Raw genomic sequence first — 16,158 nt, 5'->3', positions numbered from 1 at the left:
TATGAAGTCCCCTCCTTCTCCTCACCTAGGCCATGCTGAAAGCAGCATGTGGTTTGAGATGCATGGCGCGGCATTCACCAAGAGACACTGCGTCTAGTGATGCCATCTGGCTAGGACTTAGGGGGAGAATTTCAGGTCCCCAGTCAACAGAATGAGCAGGAAGATCCCCAAACACAGTACAGCTGGCTCACCACATTTTGAAATGGCCATATAAAAAGCTCCCCCCTCAATGGATAAAAGAAAACTAAGACAGAATGTAATTCTGTACATCTGGCCGCACGGAATGCTGGAGCTCATCTTTCTGGTCGCCTTTCTGCAGCTACCATTGTTTGCAAGCCAAGGATTGCGCTCCATCGTAGGGTTACCACTAGTTCTGAATATGAAGTTTCAAGAGTGTAGCTTCCTTCTCAGAATCCCCAGAAGTAGATTTAAGGATGGGTTTTCTGAAGCTAGGGAGGAGGCTGTTTTCTGGTTTTTTCTGATGTTTTTATATGGGCTCCCCCTCCGTCCACCAGGCACCAAGAATGAGCCAGAAGACACAGGCCAAGGTCTGCCCCATGGGACACTAGATGACGTTTCCTGCCATATGCTAGTGGGGTTTCTCCCTTCTACAGAAGGCTCCATCTATTCGGTCCAAAGTTCAATCTCCAGGACTTGTAGGGTTTGAATTACAGGAAAACCAGCAATTCTACTCCTGGGTCCCCTCCGATGTCATGAGAAATAATGGTTTCTCGTATTACAAATGACTTGGGGCTTTGCCCTTGCATTGGTTCCTTCTATTGCCTCGTCAGTGTATTGATTCTCTGTAAAAAATATTAGGGAGAATGACACCGGGTCAGGCTCAATTTCTGACATCTAAAAAAAGACATGGGAGCAGGAAGGCCCCCAAAGAGTCTTTCCAGGACACTAACAATATGCATGGTCTTGACCTTCTGTCTGCAACCAAGTTCTTTTCCTAAGAGTTGCTTGTTATATGTGAAATCTTGTAATACGGTAATCTTAACTTATGTACGCAACATTTTTTCCCAGAATCAACGGAGACCAAGAATTTGTTTTTTTAAATACATACCCCATAAACGATCTAGTTCTAGTGCAATTTTTATTTTATTTTGCCTTGGAAAAGCCCTTCTGGAGAAGCTGGTTCCATTCTGAAATAAGAGCTTGTTGTAGAATGATTCTGCATTACCTTGCTGTGTATTGATTTGAAAACAGATGTAAAAAAGAAAAAAAAGAAAAGGTAAAGGACCCGTGGATGGTTAAGTCCAGTCAAAGGAGACTATGGCACTCCTTTCACTTTCAGGCCTAGGGAGCCATTGTTGTCCACAGAGAGCTTTCCAGGTCATGTGGTCAGCATGACTAAACTGTTTCTGGCCCGGCGGGACACCGTGATGGAAACCAGAGAGCACAGAAATGCTGTTTACCTTCCCACCACAGCAGTACCTATTTATCTATTTGCACTGGCATGCTTTTGAACTGCTAGGTTGGCAGGAGCTGGGACCGAGCAATGGGAGCTCATTCTGTCGCGGGGATTTGAACTGCTGACCTTCTGATTGGCAAGCCCAGGAGGCTCAGTGGTTTAGACCACAGCATCACCCGCGTCCCAACAGATGTGGGTGGTCCTGGCAATGGTGTGTCTGTGTATCCGCACCTGCCCGGTGACATTGTAAGGTAGGTTGTGTACCAAGATCTCAAATGCTATTTCCTTCATTCACCTTGGACATGCGCAGGGCAGAAAGGGCATGAGTGACCCAATTAACGGGAGAGGTTTCAAACACATACCAAGTAACCACACCTACTCTTATGAATGGCAAGATCTAGATCCATGGTTCTCAAAAGGGTGAGGATGGCAAGTGCAGTGGGAAGATTCAAGAACGAAGAAGCATTTCAGCATTTCAGCATCCCAGTATAGTATAGTACAGAATTTTATTTATTTATTTGCAGAATATGGATAAATACCTTTGCAGAATATCTTTTCTGAGAAATATGAAAGATCAGGAAAGACAAAGGCTTCTTTGTGTTAATGTGGAAATGAGGTTTTGTTTGTCACAAATTACACACAATATAAATGAGATTATCCGGCAAAAGCAAACACACCTCTCATTGAGTTTGTCTACATGCTTAAAGTACATATGTAAGAGGCTTGTTTATAATCTTGTTGCATTCTTATGTAGCTGCATTGTTTTGTCTCGTGATCATATTCTAAAGTAGCTGTGTTCTGTGTTATAAATCAAGCAATGCTAGGAGTTGTTCCTTATTGTTTTCCAATGTATTTATATCGGGGAGGGGGAATGGATTTGGTGTGAGCAAATTTTTATTTTATGGCTGGGGCAACCTAGTCCAGGCATAGGCAAACTTGGCCCTCCAGATGTTTTGGGACTACAACTCCCATCATCCCTAGCGAACAGGACCAGTAGTCAGGGATGATGGGAACTGTAGTCCCAAAACATTTGGCAGGCCGAGTTTGCCTGTGCTTGACTTAGTCAGATGGCTAGGGTAGAAATAAAATACTGCTGCTACAACAACAACATTTCTGAAAGGGTGGCCCAGAGAAAAATGTTTTGAGAACCACTCATCTAGAATCAATTTAGCCTGAATTTAGCATATCAAAGATGAGCATGAATAATTCTGAGTTGAGAAATACTACAGTTGTGTGCTGCAAAGGGGTTAGCGTATGTTGTTGTTGTTTAGTTGTTTAGTCGTGTCCGACTCTTCGTGACCCCATGGACCAGAGCACGCCAGGCACTCCTGTCTTCCACTGCCTCCTGCAGTTTGGTCAAACTCACGTTGGTAGCTTCGAGAACACTGTCCAACCATCTTGTCCTCTGTCGTCCCCTTCTCCTTGTGCCCTCCATCTTTCCCAACATAAGGGTCTTTTCCAGGGAGTCTTCTCTTCTCATGAGGTGGCCAAAGTATTGGAGCCTCAGCTTCAGGATCTGTCCTTCCAGTGAGCGCTCAGGGCTGATTTCCTTAAGAATGGAGAGGTTTGATCTTCTTGCAGTCCGTGGGACTCTCAAGAGTCTCCTCCAGCACCATAATTCAAAAGCATCAATTCTTCGGCGATCAGCCTTCTTCATGGTCCAGCTCTCACTTCCATACATTACTACTTGGAAAACCATAGCTTTTACTATACGGACCTTTGTTGGCAAGGTGATGTCTCTGCTTTTTAAGATGCTGTCTAGGTTTGTCATTGCTTCTTTCCCAAGAAGCAGGCATCTTTTAATTTCGTGACTGCTGGCACCATCTGCAGTGATCATGAAGCCCAAGAAATTAAAATCTCTCACTGCCTCCAGTTAGCGCATACACAGCCTTAAACTGAAATTGGAAAATTGGTGATTGGAGAGCCCAGTTTGGTAGGTGTTTTCCTGTCTCCTTTGCTAAAGGGTGCTTAAAAAAAAGAAGACCATTATAATTCTTTGACTCTTATTATAACGGAATTCTTAAATACTCTCTAATGACATCGTAGGGATCCTTGGAAGAAGGGGGATGCTTTTGAATGAGCAAACAGCCTTCAGCTGCCTGCCACCCTGGACCTTAAAAATGGAGAAGTGTGTCTAATTGGATCTAATTCAGCCTTAGTGACGATCCTAAGCCATTGAAAAATAGTCACATGTCAAGACATACCCAACATAGCATAAGCCGAGGTGCATTTTGGGGGCAAGATGTTTGTCAAAATGTACATAATTGGGGTCGGGTGGCAATGCTTCTATTCTACATGCCCCCCTTTCTTCCTAATGTAACAGCAATGTCTCAACAAATGGAACTGACCTATAGAAAATGTAACTTGAAAAAAGAGACATTGCACGTACTTTTGTTTACCAAGAAATCTTTAATAATAATAAAATGTACATAATTGGGAAAAGTCACAGACTAGCGATATTGAATATACACTTAGTATCTTGTTCTTTCTTTCTTTCTTTCTTTCTTTCTTTCTTTCTTTCTTTCAAAAAACACCTGGCAGTACTTGGCGATAATGGCTAATTATCTCTAAATTTGCATCTGTGCATATAAATCAGCACATGCAATCCCTGACCATTGCCTATTCTGGCTAGGGCTAATTGGAGTTGGACTTCAGCAACATGAACTATACAAGGTTCTTCATCTCTGCTTTCAACTATAATGATCTCCAGGCAATTTTTAAAAGTTGTTTCCTTATGCTTCTGTAAGTTGGCCCAGTATCACTATATCCAAACTTCTTGGAAAACTCAGCCATGGTATTAACACTAACAAAAACTGTTAGTTGGCTGTAAGTTGGCCCAGCAGAGCTGGAATGAGCAAATGGCTGTTGCCATCCCATTGGGAATCAACATAAAGCTATAGTTGATTAATTTTGTGTGTTTGTGAGGGGCTGTTAACTGGTGAAGTTGCCACGGAAGGGGACATTTTATTCTTCTATAGAACCACGTGAATGCAAAAAAATGGCTTGCTAATAGTATATTGTGGTTGTCGTTCATCGCATTTTAAGCTATATCTCAGTCTCCCTACAACACCCATGGAAAAGTCGCTTGCCTTGAGGCGCAGGCAATATGCAAATTTATTTAAATTAAATCAATTAAAAGCCAGATCATTAATCAACTTTTTTTAAAAAAAATATTGCATCTGTGGACAGTCCTAATAGATTACACCTGGGGGGTTAAGGGAGCTGCTACTGAATTATTTAATCAGATCCTATTGACCAACAACATGTCTTATTAATGGGCAAATCCATAGCAATTAGACACAAAGGAGGCAATCCAGGAAGCCTTGTGTCTGTGCAACTTGCATCCTTTTGAATACGAGGGCCTGTAAGAGGCCCATTGAGAAAGAATGGCTGTTGGGTGCTCAGTTGGGTACTATCTGAAATCATCAGATAATAATTGCAATAACTGACCTTGGAAATCTGTTGGCTTGCATTCATTCACTCCAAGCGTATGCAATTAATATTTTAGGTTGCTTAAAGTGAGAATACAGGTGGTGCGTGTCGGCACCTGCACTCTGATTTTCAGTAAATACAGTTGAAACACTTTCATTAGGAAGCTCCCTTGTTCCTTGCTAACTTTCCATCACATGGGTAGAGAAAAACGAACAGAATAATGCTGAGTGCCCAACATTTTTTCAGTTGCTGTAAATGGCTCACAGATGACCTGCTCTCAGGAGGAAGGGGTTTGCTGTTCTCTAATCCTAAGGTGTGTGAGGACCTCAGCCAGTGTGGTGTAGTGGTCAAGAGCGGTAGACTCGTAATCTGGTGAACCGGGTTCGCATCTCCACTGCTCCACATGCAGCTGCTGGGTGACCTTGGGTTAGTCACACTTCTTTGAAGTCTCTCAGCCTCACTCCCCTCACAGAGTGTTTGTTGTGGGAAAGGAAGGGAAAGGAGAATGTTAGCCGCTTTGAGACTCCTTCGGGTAGTGATATCAAATCCAAACTCTTCTCATCTCATCACTTTTTAAAGAATCTCAGGTAAAAAGATAAGAGAATACCTTTGCTTGAGATCCAAATGGCATGCTATGCAAATGCCTCACAGATTTTTCCTGTGTAGAAAAGCCACATTTTTTTGGGGTGGGGGGGTGGGGCGATTGGGAGTTAAAAAGCAGTTGAGGGAGGGACACTTAACTCTTTCCCTGCCCACTGCTTTTTAAGTGTCTTTTGAGACATATGCTTGTGGTGGCTTAGTGAGCCACCAGTCGCAGTAAAATGGGAAGGGGGAACCAGATGGTCTCCAGATGTTGCTGGACTACAACTGCAATACCTCACCATTGGCCATGCTGGCTGGGGTTGGTGTGAGTTGGGAGTCCAACAAAATTTGGGGTGCCACAAGGTGCCCCATCTCTGCTGCAGAGAATACTGGATTAGGTTGATTGGACCCTGTTGGGTGATTGGCATAGGATGAACATAAATATTCACCTAGTAGATTGTTGCTGTCTGTGGGAGTTTCTCCTGCAAGTTCCAAAGATCTCAGAAGCCTGCTCTGCAGTCATCCAGAGCAGAGCTTTTAGTGAGTCAGCCTCTGTTTTGTTGTGGAATAGCATTCCTGTTGAGATAAGGCAGGCACCCACTATGTGTACTCTCCCAAAACAACTGAAGACATTCTTGTTCCAACAGGCTTTTCTCACTCTTTGCCACATGTGTCTATTTTGTGTGGGTTTCTTTTTAAACTATTCTTCTTGTTTTATTAAACACCTAGAGACAATTGCATAGAAAATGAATAAATTAATAATTTGTCAAGCTCTGCTCCTATCTCACTTTAAGAATTAGATGGCATAAGGTACTTTACCTTGTCCTATCACTAACTGCAGTGGACGTGGGTGGCACTGTGGTCTAAACCACTGAGCCTCTTGGGCTTGCTGATCAGTAAGTTGGCGGTTCGAATCTGCAATGGGGTGAGCTCCCGTTGCTCTGTCTCAGCTTCTGCCACCCTAGTAGTTCGAAAGCACGCCAGTGCAAGTAGACAATTAAGTACCACTGTGGTGGGACAGTAAACAGTGTCTCTGTGTGCTCTGGTTTCTGTCACGGTGTTCTGTTGTGCCAGAAGCGGTTTAGTCATGCTGGCCGCATGACCTGGAAAGTTGTCTGTGGACAAATGCCGTCTCCCTCGGCCTGAAGCAAGATGAGCGCCGCAAACTCATAGTCTCCTTTGACTGGACTTAACCATCCAGGGGTCCTTTGCCTTTAGCCTAGGACTTGCCAGTCAGAAGGTCAGTGGTTCAAATGCCTGTGACGGGGTGAGCTCCCGTTGCTCAGTCCCTGCTCCTGCCAACCTTGCAGTTTGAAAATACGTCAAATTGCAAGTAGATAAATAGGTATCGCTCCAGCGGGAAGGTAAACGGCGTTTCCGTGTGCTGCTCTGGTTCACCAGAAGGGGCTTAGTCATGCTGGCCACATGACCCGGAAGCTGTACGCCGGCTCCCTCGGCCAATAAAGCAAAATGAGCACCACAACCCCAGAGTCGGCCACAACTGGACCTAATGGTCAGGGGTCCCTTTACCTTTTTAACTGCATTTTGCTAGTTTCACCTTTATGTTGCCTTGCTCAGCTCCTCTAGTACAAATTTCATCTTCTGCAGGTGTTCTTCAAATTATCTTCCATTAACAATCATATAATCAAGTACCCTAGGCAACACAAACCCTTTAGAGTTGCCAAAATGGCTCCTATCAGCCTTTGAAATGTCCCAGAATATTACTGTTGTGGGTTGACCATCAGGATATGCCTCTGCTTGCAAATAGTTGCTGGACAGAGCCAAGACGTTGGCTTTTGATGCCAAAGATGTATACTTTTAGGATCCACGGTTTTCTATGATTTTAAGTTGTTTTAAACTGTTTTTAACATTAATTGGTGTCACCTGCCCTGGGACCTTAGAGTGAAGGGCAGGTTAATGTTGATGACGATGAAGAAGAAGACTGAGCAGGAGTTGATGATGAAGAAGAAGACTGAGCAGGAGTTGATGATGATGATGATGATGATGATGAAGACCTCGTCTTTCTGGTCCTAGCTCTTATTCACTGCTTCATGCTAACATTGTACCTACTTTTCAGATACAGGTACACATTTTACAAATGATTTCAAATAAAATCTCTGCCTACCAAACAATTCACCATAGTTTTTCCTTCATTTTTATTAAAAAAGCACACACAGCCCCCTTCAAAATTAGATATAAAATTGGGTTACAATTTCAGGCAGCTGTGCTGATCCTGCCAGGAGATGTGCTCTCATTTGGAATAATTATGCCATATGAGAAATTTATAAATATTATGCTTGGTGGGGGAGGAGGGAAGAAAAAGCAACGTCTTCCCAGAAAGCGTTCAAAATACCTTTCCACTCTTCTTTCTTTTTTCCTTCCTCTGCCCTCCTTACTACACCCACTTTCCTTCCTTTCTTCAGAGAAGCTAATCACAGCACTGAGACAAACACAGACATTATCAGGCCAAATTAAGGTATAAATCACGGAGGGAAAAGCAGCTCTCCCAGGGTGCGTGTCTCTTCCTCAGCGGAAAACTGGAGAAATCTGATTTTGCACTTTACATTCTGTTTCATGTCTCTAACTCTGCAGTGGACCATTTGTCTCTCCTCCCTTTCATGCTTCATTATGACACAGCCCTGCGCATGGGAATGACAGAGTTGGTTATGCCAATACCTCTCAAATGGTGGGGCGGGGACAAGCACCTGTGGGGGGACTGCATCCTGTTTTGCATGCTTTTGTCCAAGAGCTGGGAACCTTTTTCAGACCAAGGGTTACATCCCTTTGTGGGCATCCTTCTGCAGGCCACATGCCGATGACAGTCACGTCCAGGTACAAAAATGTGTGGCACAATGAATGCGGTTCTTAACTTTGCACAGCTACTGTCAGGGCACAGTGCTGAGGAGGAATGGTGGGAGTCTCCCCTTGCTCCTGATCAGGATCCCAAATATTCCCGGAGCAGTGGGACCGTATAGATTTGGAACAGTGGTTTGCAGAAGGACATAGTTCAGAAGACAGAAGATGGGAAGAACTGGGTGGTGAGCCGCTAGGACATGGGTAGGCAAACTAAGGCCTGGGGCCTGGATCTGGTCCAATCGCCTTCTAAATCCGGCCCGCAGACAGTCTGGGAATCAGCGTGTTTTTACATGAATAGAATGTGTCCTTAAAAAAAATGCATGTGTCCCTGGGTTATTTGTGGGGCCTGCCTGGTGTTTTTACATGAGCAGAATGTGTGCTTTTATTGAAAATGCATCTCTGGGTTATTTGTGACAGTGGCATTACAACGGGGTGTGTGTGTGTGTCTGGGGAGGTGACAAGAAGGCACCCCACCGGGGCTCACGGTGGCATGAGCAGCCATCACGCCACCTCAGCTGCATGTGGAGGATCCTCCGTTCATGGCTGCAACCGCAAGCAGAGGATCCCAGCACCGGTGGCAAACTGCTATGTACAGTGCATGTGCAGCATCACTATGTACAGCACATGCATCGTACCTAGCGACGCCACACATGCGCCCTATGTAGTGACACCCCGCCCCAGGTGTCACGACGGCTTCATTTGCCCCTGATTTGTGGGGCATAGGAATTCATTCATATTTTCCCCCAAAATATAGTCCAGCCCCCCACAAGGTCTGAGGGACAGTGGACCGACCCCCTGCTGAAAAAGTTTGCTGACCCCTGAGCTAGGAGAAGAAGAAGAACTGGGAGAGAGAGAGCTAACAGACTTGCTTTCGCTGGAAAGCGTCCATCCGCTCAGCCCAAGGTCAAGAAGAGCAGATAAGGTGACAGCGGTTGAGAGATCAAGTTGCAAGACATGGAAGTGACGTGGGTGACGAGGGAGGAGTTGGGTGGAACCCTTAATTGGGAGCACCTTGATTCTCAGGAATGGATTCTTTGTTCTCTCACTGTGATCATTAAAATTTCTAACTGGTAAGAGACTCCTTTCTCTTTGTTCTGCTTGTCTATGGCCAAAGGGGAGAAGGAATCCGAGTCCCTGAAACCTGACACCTACATTCCAGTAACACAAAACTTGGAGGTTTCTGCATACTCACATACACACACATGATCTTTTCACGCTGGTGTACATCATGGGTGTGCAGAGGTGGGGGGGATGTCCACCTAGCGGGGAAAGGTAGCTCTAGCTCCAGGGCCCAGGACGTGATTGCTGAAACAGCAAGGAGCTGTCCACAAAGTCGCTAAGGCATGGACCAAGGAGTTGGGCAGGGTTGGGATACATCAGAAAGATACTGGGGTCCAAGAGGTGGTCGTGGGAAAGAAGTTGTGTGGAAAGAAGTATGTCCACAAGTCCTTTGATTTCACCAGAGTCCAGGGACAGAGGGTCCTTTACGGTGGCTGTGTCAGAGTCCACACTAGAGGGAGCCAAAGCCTTTGAGCCTTGCACACGCTTTGTTCTATGGGGCTGCCCCTTCCAAGAAGATCTCATCTGAGTCAGGTTCTAGGCTTGGGTCCTTGAACAGTGAGTGTGGAGGGGGCAGTTTTTGCAGGACCCCATACCTGCATGCAGCAATATCACTCTTTGGAGATGAGGTCAGTTACCCGGCTTCCATAGAGAATAAGGAGAACTCAACCACAAGCACTAAAGTGAAAATGCTGATGATTTTCATTCAAAACATTTTGCTTTGCTCAAGAAAATTATGGGAACCAGCCCCAAATGCCTGGGGATTACACAATTAGCCTAGAGGTCATAAAGCCACAACACACACACTCCACAACCCTAACTGACAATGGATGGGACAGAAAATATACGAAAAAGAGCATTTCTGTCTTCCCTCTCTTATGCACACTCAGCAATCAGACTTGCTTTCTGGATAAAGATCACTGACTAAGCAGTGCTGTGTTAAGCCTTAAAAATGTTAACATTCAAAAGTGATAAAGATTTGCAGGAAAAAATCATATCTGAGGCATTCCTGGTTGGTTTTTTTTAATAATATCTGAAGCAAGAAAGATTACAGAAAAACCATATCTAAGTTCTCAGCTGCTGAAGAGATCAAGAATATCTAAAACAACCAAAGATGCAGAAAAATATCGAACAACACTTCTTTAATTTTGTAAACGTAGTCTCTCTCTGCAGTCAGAAGGAAAGCCACTGCCTTGATACAGTCCCTTTGCTGTGTGCCCAAGACACAGAGGAGACTGACTATTAATGACGTGCTTGTGCTGTTGTCCATTGGTCCAGGATTTGCTCCCATCACAAGACTAAACAACTGTTACTTGTCTTTTAAGAGCCGATATTTACATAAAAGATATGGTCAGGAATTCTTTTCGGGCAGCTTAAAGATGTCTGACTAAGTCGCCACCTGTGGCCTCTGCTGCCTTGGTCAAAAGACTTCAAAGTGACAGAGGGAAGCATGCAGGCCTTTTGCATGTATGCATACACAGAAGGAGATTAGCCTATTTGCAAAATCCTTTTAATTTCACCCCCTCCACACACACACACACATTGCCCACCCCTTAAGGACATCTGTTAGAAATTCTGCATGGAAGCCAAGCAAGGAGACATCTTGATTGCATAAGAAGCCCCATTCCCTTGTTAGATATATTCAGCCAATTAAGGCCCAGGATTGCACACATTTCCATTTGAATGCTGTTTATCGGTTGCCATTATTTCCAGCACGTGAAGAATAGAGTTCACGACCTAGGATTCGTGTGTTGGCTGATTTTGCACATTTGTTATTAAGGAAAACTCTAATTAACGTCATTTGGAAAATTTGTTTTCTGCAAACGAAAGCGAGAGGAATGGAAACAGGAGAAGCTACGACGGCAGCACAAATGGGGTAATCACCGTGCCAAATTGCTTTGAAACTGGGTTGCTTTCTTCCAATAGCCTCCATGGGTCTGGCGGCGAGAGCACTCTTGTTTTTCATGAATTAAGAGGAGCGGCAGGTAGTCAGTCGTCTGAGTTGCGCTGGAAATGGTGTAGAAGTGATGGCAGTGTGAATTTAATCAGGCCTAATCTTCCTTTATCACTCAAGCTCTCTGGAATAAATGCTTATTTATTCGTTTGACATTTTGTGGGGTTTGCAACCATCTCGAAGGATCCAATCAGGGAAAAACAAAACCCATATCTAAAGATAAGGAGGAAGAACTGTTATTATTATTATTTATTATATAGGGCTGAATTCTTGCAGGGTTCCATTTTATTTTTTTACTTAACCATAATGTCTAAAAGTATGCATAGTATAGGGAAAGTAGATAGGGAGATGTTTTGTTTTACCTCTCCTATAATGGTAGAACTTGGGGCTGTCCAACAAAGCTGGAAGATTCAGGCGGGCAACAGGAAGTTCTTTGCACGACACATTGTTGTACTATGAAATTTGCAATGGAGATACAATGGCAGCCGCCAACGTGGATGGCTTTAAAAGGGGATTAGACAAATTCACGAAGGCTATTAATGGCAGGTGGCACTGTGGTCTAAACCACCGAGTCTAGGGCTTGCTGATCGTAAGGTCGGCGGTTCGAATCCCCGCAACGGGGTGAGCTCCCGTTGTTCGGTCCCAGCTCCTGCCAACCTAGCAGTTCAAAAGCACGTCAAAGTGCAAGTAGATAAATAGGTACTGCTCCGGCGAGAAGGTAAACGGCTTTTCCGTGCGCTGCTCTGGTTTGCCAGTAAAGTGAGATGAGCGCCGCAACCCCAAAGTCATCCACAAGTGGACCTAACGGTCAGGGGTCCCTTTACCTTTTAGTCAGTGATGGCTACATTTTAGCTCCACTGTCAAAGGCATGGCCCTAAGCACCAATTGCTGAGAATCACAAGTGGGAAGAGTACAGGTGGAACTAAACACCCATACTAAGTAGAAGTCCTCTTTAGGTCTCAGTCTGGTGTTGCTGAAACAGTTGGAGAACTGCAGTGCAAAATCGGAATAAGTGCAAGTTTTGAAGCTGTGCTTTGCTTTACATTTTGTTTTGGAAAGTGCAAATGTGATCAACCTGACTCTAAATGTATCAAATTTATCTTCATCCCTAACAACAACAACAATGACAACAGCATATTTTTATTTCTATGCTGTCCATCTGACTGGGTTGCTCCAGCCACTCTGGGCAGCATCCAACAAAATATTAAAACACAAAACCCCCTCAAACATTAGAAAACCTCCCTGTACAGGGCTGCCTTCAGATGTCTTCTAAAAGTCAAATAGATGTTCATTTCCTTGACATCTGAAGGTAGGGCATTCCACAGGGAGGGTGCCACTACCAAGAAGGCTCTCTGCCCAGGTCCCTGTAATCTCACTTTGTAGCACCCTGCTTGTGGTTAACGCTTAGCTGGAATGAAATATTCAACGCAGCAATAGAGAAATTAAAATAATAATTTATTTGTCAGACAAATAAATGAGAGGCACAGTGGTATATGGTTACCAAGCTCTGGCCTGGCCTCCTGCCATTATGGCCAGCACTTATATTTCCTTAATCCAGCCCCCTTCGCTCCTCCTGTGGCTGCATCTGTCCAACCAGCCTGGTTGGATTTCCTATTGGCTGATTGCTATAACTAATCACAAAAAGATACACCCATTTCCTATTGCCTTTTATGGGAGACAAAGAGCTATATTTCCTTCCATTTATAATTGACAAACAAGTATTAATATATCTTTACATGTGTCTCAACAAGGAATCTTAATTACCAGCTCACCTCCTGCCCTCCTTGCCCTACTGCCTTCTAAAACAAATGGTTAATCTTAAATTTTTATCTTAAACATATGTCAAGGATCTTGAGTTTCACATCAACATTGAAAGATCTACTTCATATGAAGGTTTCTAAACAAATGTCTGACAACCATATATATCAGAACTGCTCGGATGGCGTCTCATTTCTGGCAGGGGGGCTGACTTAAATACAACTCTTACAACTATATGAAATAAGAATTTAGCATTTCTTAAATCCTTTGCATAATTACATTTAAACCAATATATTTCATACATTATCATAGGTAACCTTTTAAAAGAATAAAGCTTCTCAAAGTTGAAAGGAAGGAACTCAGTAAAAAACAGTTTTTAAAGAAGCCTCTTTAGTTTACCCCCCCCCTCTTCAGCCAGTTGCTTTCTCTTCCATGTGCTCTTGACCTTTTGTCCTGTGGCTCAAGTTTAAGAGAGGCCCAGGGTATCATTTTACTGTTTACCCACTCTTAATTATGTAGGGTCTGTGTAACCTTGGTCTTCAGCCTGTAATTCCAGCTTTTACGATTTTGAGAATTGTTTTCTGCTATAAATCAAGGGGGGCCCCTTGTCTTAGGAGAATGGCCAAGATTTTCTCTGCCTGGCATGAAACATTTGTGAATTTAAGCCCATTTTAGACTTTATGAACCTGATCAAAATATAAGTCAATATAGACCTTGATTAAAAATGCAGTCTATATTCAGATGCCACATTCCCCCCTTTCAAGCTCAAGGACCTTGCTTACCAAGCGTCCTTGATAGCTTGATCTAAAACATGAAATGGGGACATGTGCTATATTCTCCATCTTTGTAGCCAACACACGGATTGCCTCACCATTATCTGAAATGTTAAAGCAACAGGCATTCCCTGTCAAGTTCAAGACTCCACATAGACCTCCCTGCTTGGCAAGTACATAATCCATTCCCATTTTCAGCTGCAAAATGGGGCTCTACTTTCATCCAACTGTTGTGCAATAAGTCTCAAACTCTGGGCCGTTGCATTGGTTACAAGTTCCACTACTGCTTGTAATTGAATTATTCTGTTTAGATTATAAATAGGATCCCGTGCCCCTTGTATGAGCTCACCAGGATTCCAGGAGGCAGGATCATAATAGGCTATAATGCGCTCTGGCGGCCAATCATCAGTACCGCTCCAACTTTGGGTGCTTCCTCCTGCTATACGAGAAATATCAGCATTTCTTTGTGTTCGCTTAGCTGAACTAGTGGGCAAATCCACATTGGTGGTAATACCCATCCCAGGAAACAAGTCCCACTCCATTTGGAAGGGAGTTTCTTGTATGCCCATTCTCCACATATCCACCACAACCATCGGGTCTGAGGTTTTTGGTACGTGGAGTACAGAAGGCGAAAATATCAAAAGAGGCAGAGAGTTCACAGTGCAGTATGTTAGATTGCCTTTTTCTGTCACAGTTGTGTTCCATACCACTTTCCATGCATGAATAAAAGGAGGTGCACAGGGCAAGGTATTCCGAGTTCGATAGGTAGCACCGTGTGCCCAGGTATGACTATTCTTAATATAATCCCAAGTATAGTGACAATGAAAAGAGCCTATCATAGTAGAATCAGCTGCATCTGATGATTTATGTACACAGAATTCCCCTTGTACAGGTATAACTCGTAATGGTTTAGTTGAGTTCCATCCGGGGAAATTCTGTATTTCTGTTTGGTGTGGCATTTCGCTTACCATACCAATGGCATTTAATGGTATCAGTAATAAGGGCATACCTCCCTCTGAATCATCTGGCCCAAGAGAGCAAACAAGGCAATTGGTCCTATTTGCAACATTGGCTACCATTTCAGCTAAACCTACCCACATATTGTGGTCATAGCTGAATCCATATTTAGCAAATTTGGTCAGATTCAAGGACCCTTCCCCTTACCAAGGGATCAGGATTAATAATAAAATCATGTTGATGTCTAGCATATGCATTCCTTCCACAAAAGATTACCTTATTGTGATAGCATAAAACTATTAGTCCCAATATAATTCCCCCAGTGACAGAAATGGGGAACCACCAAGACCAAAACATATATCCCAAGGATCCCCAATGTGTAATATCTCTGATAATTGTTCCACAAGGGGGCAGTCAATCAATTGTATAAGAGAATCTTCCCGCTCACAGTCGCTGGTTCAGACGCTCCTCAAGCTTCAGGCGTGCGCAGGTCAGCCAGCTTCCAAGTTGTGGCTGCAGCAGGCCGGTCGTCTAATGTTGCCCGTGACCTAACCCGTTCCCGGTAGGGCTAGATACAGGGGTTTTTGGAGAGAGTCAGTTTTAAAGGATTAGAGGGGTCACCTTTGCACGTCCAACTGCCTTCGGACTTCTTCAAACGGGAGTGATGAATCCAGGGGGTCACCTCAGCTACCTTCACCGCTGTTGGAGTAGAGAGCAAGACGGTGTAAGGTCCACGCCACTTAGGTGCAAGTGGATCACGTTTTCCACTCTTTCACCCATATGCTATGCCAGCCTGGAGCTGATGAATCTGCTCAGCAATGCTGCACGGCGTGTGCTTGAGGGCCCACCTGTTAAGAAAAACAAACAAACAAACAAACAAACACGGGAGAGAGACAAAAACACGGGAGAGAGATTGCACTTGTCCCTGTGTCACATGGTCTCCTATTTGTTTGAGGTCAGTTGGAATATCCTGAACAAAGGAGGGCGGCCTCCCATACAGGAGCTCAAAAGGTGACAACTTAAGTCTTTTTGTGGGTGCACATCTACCCTTCTGAGACTTTAGACATATTAGTGGGCTTCTGGCATGCCCTGCGGATACCTTGCACAAGCGTCTGGCGGTAAGTGGTAAGTCTGGCCAGATGAATTGCATTGTTTGGATCCCAATTAGGATCTTCCAAGGGAAAGTTATCTTGGAGATGACGGTCAATATTAAAAATATTTCCCACTCTGGCCTGCTCACGCAAATATATCTGTGCCTTTTCAATTATGTCTCTTCTTTCCTCAGTGGTGAAGAGAGTATTACTATTGAAGTCACCAAGTCCATCATAGCCTGAGGTTTTTCTGCGAAAGATGGGGCGTTTTCCAATTCA

At 44.1% G+C, this 16,158-nt stretch overlaps 1 long non-coding RNA gene across 1 annotated transcript in view; it reads right to left on the bottom strand.

Annotated features, from left to right (window-relative positions):
• Positions 1-15,824, bottom strand: part of LOC144329233 (uncharacterized) — an 88,233-nt gene extending 72,409 nt beyond the window's left edge. The window contains exon 1 of the long non-coding RNA XR_013394720.1: positions 13,772-15,824. This is a non-coding gene — a long non-coding RNA (uncharacterized LOC144329233). The remainder of the gene's footprint in view (positions 1-13,771) is intronic.
• Positions 15,825-16,158: the final 334 nt, after the last annotated feature.

This window comes from Podarcis muralis, chromosome 11, assembly GCF_964188315.1.
Source record: "Podarcis muralis chromosome 11, rPodMur119.hap1.1, whole genome shotgun sequence".
Lineage (NCBI taxonomy): Eukaryota > Metazoa > Chordata > Lepidosauria > Squamata > Lacertidae > Podarcis > Podarcis muralis.
This window is presented reverse-complemented; position numbering and strand designations above follow the sequence as displayed.